This window comes from Cebus imitator, unplaced genomic scaffold, assembly GCF_001604975.1.
Source record: "Cebus imitator isolate Cc_AM_T3 unplaced genomic scaffold, Cebus_imitator-1.0 Scaffold199, whole genome shotgun sequence".
Lineage (NCBI taxonomy): Eukaryota > Metazoa > Chordata > Mammalia > Primates > Cebidae > Cebus > Cebus imitator.
In genome coordinates this window covers 1,971,887-1,974,110 of record NW_016107514.1, presented here as the reverse complement: position 1 = coordinate 1,974,110, position 2,224 = coordinate 1,971,887, and the positions used below count along the sequence as shown (strand labels likewise).

Genomic DNA, 2,224 nt, shown 5'->3' with positions numbered 1-2,224 from the left:
ACCCATTATTTAGCTCTCACTTATAAGCGCATAGATTCAGTACTTGAATTTGCTTCTGAGTTATTTCACTGAGGATAATGCCTCCAGTTCCATCTATGTTGCTGCAAAAGACATAATTTCACTCTTTATTATGACTGAGTGTGTTTGTGGGTATGGTTCCTATCTATTGATGGATGCTTCAGTTGATTCCATGACATTGTTGTTACGAATGGTGTTGCAATAAACATTCAAATGCAGGTATCTTTTCATATAATGACTTGTTTTCCTTTGGATGAATAACCAGTAGTGACATCACTAGTTTGAATGGTAGTTCTATTTTTAGCTCTTTGAGACATGTCCATACTATTTTTTCATAAATGTACTAATTTACATTCCTACCAACAATGTATAAGCATTCCCTTTTCTATGCATCTTGCAAATGTCTGTTTTTAGACTTTTTAGTAATAGTCATTTTGACTAGTGTGATATGGTATCTCATTGTGATTGTAATTTTCATTTCCCCAATGAATAGTAATGTTGAGCAGTTTTTCATATGTTGCCCACTTTATATGTGCTTCTGAGAAATGTTTGTTCTTGTTTTTGCCCACATTTCGATGGGGTTATTTACGTTGTTGTTGTTTTGTTTTGTTTTTCTTGTTGTTTGAGTTCCTTGTAGATTCTGGATATTAGTACTTTGCCAAGTGCATAGTTGCTAATATTTTCTCCCATTCTGCAAGTTGCCTGTTTACTCTTCTTGATTTTTCTTCTTTTTTTTTAATAGCCCTGCAAAAGCTGGGCCTCAAAAAGTGGATTAAGACTCAGAATTGTTCCTCTCCATGGAAATCTTTAGTAAAAGGCAAAAGGTTTATATGATTTGAAGAGAAACCAGAGTATCTCTTGCTGATTATTTCTTTTGCTGTACAGAAGCTTTTAATCCCATTTGTCTATTTTAATATTTGTTGCATTTGCTTTTGAGGTTTTAGTCATAAATTTTTTGCTTAGGCCAATAACCTAAAGAGTTTTTTCTAAATTTTCTTCCAGGACTTTTATATTTTCAGGTCAACATTTAAGTTTTTATTCTATCTTGGCTAATTTTTTATACAGTGAGTGATATGGGTCCAGTTTTATTCTTCTGCATATGATTATCTAATTTTCTCAGGATCATTTATTGAATAGGGTGTACTTTCTCCAGTGTATACTTTTTTCAACTTTGTTGAATATCAGTTGGTTTTAAGCATATGGCTTTATTTCTGGATTCTATATTCTGTTGCATTGATTTATGTGTCTATTTATACCAGTACTATGCTGTTTGGTTACTATCATCTCATAGTATAATTTAAAGTCAGGTAATATGATGTCTTCTACTTTATTCTTTCTGCTTAGAATTACTCTATTTGAGCTCTGTGGCTTGTCTCTTCATTTAGGTAATTGCCACCTTTGCTGTGCAGAAGCTTTTTAACTTGATGTCATCCCATTTGGCCATTTTTGCTTTGGTTATCTGTGCTTGTGGGGTATTACTCAAGAAATGTTTGCCCAGATCAATGTCCTTAAGAGTTCCTTCAAAGTTTTTTTGTAATAGTTTTATAGTTTGAGGTGTTAGATTTAAGTCTTGAATCCATTTGTGGCAAGAGATAGGAGTTAAATCTCATTTTTCTGCAGATGAATATCTAGTTTCCCCAGCACCATTTATTGAAGATACTGTCTTTTCCCCAGTGTTGTCACTTGGTGCCTTTGTCAAAAATGAGTTCACTGTAGGCGTGTGTATTTGTTTCTGCATTTCTTATTCTGTTCCATTGGTCTATGTGTCTGTTTTTATACCAGCACCATGCTATTTTGTTACTATAACACTGTAGTATAATTTGAAGTCAGGTATTGTGATTACCCCAGGGTTTATTTTTCTGTTTTTAATCAGGATATCTTCAGATATATTGGGTATTATGTGGTTATATATAAATTTTGGGATTTTTTTCTGTTTCTGAGAATGCCATTGGTACTTTGTTAGGGATGGAAATGAATCTATAGATTGCTTTGAGTAGTATAAGCATTTTAGCAATAATGACTCTTTCAATCCATTAACGTGGAAAATCTTTCTATTTCTTGATGGTTTCTTCAATTATTTTCATCAGTGTTTTATACTTTTCATTGTAAAAATCTTCAACTTCTTTAGTTAACTTAATTCCAGATATGTAATTTCGATTGTGGCTATTGCAAATGGGACATTATTTTATTTCCTTTTCAGATTGTT

The 2,224-nt window shown here is 32.5% G+C and overlaps 1 non-coding gene across 1 annotated transcript; it reads right to left on the bottom strand.

Moving 5' to 3' along the window:
- Positions 1–759: 759 nt before the first annotated feature.
- Positions 760–873, bottom strand: LOC119473979. The gene has a single exon (XR_005203261.1). It is a non-coding gene; the product is annotated as a U5 spliceosomal RNA (small nuclear RNA).
- Between the last annotated feature and the right edge of the window lie 1,351 nt (positions 874–2,224).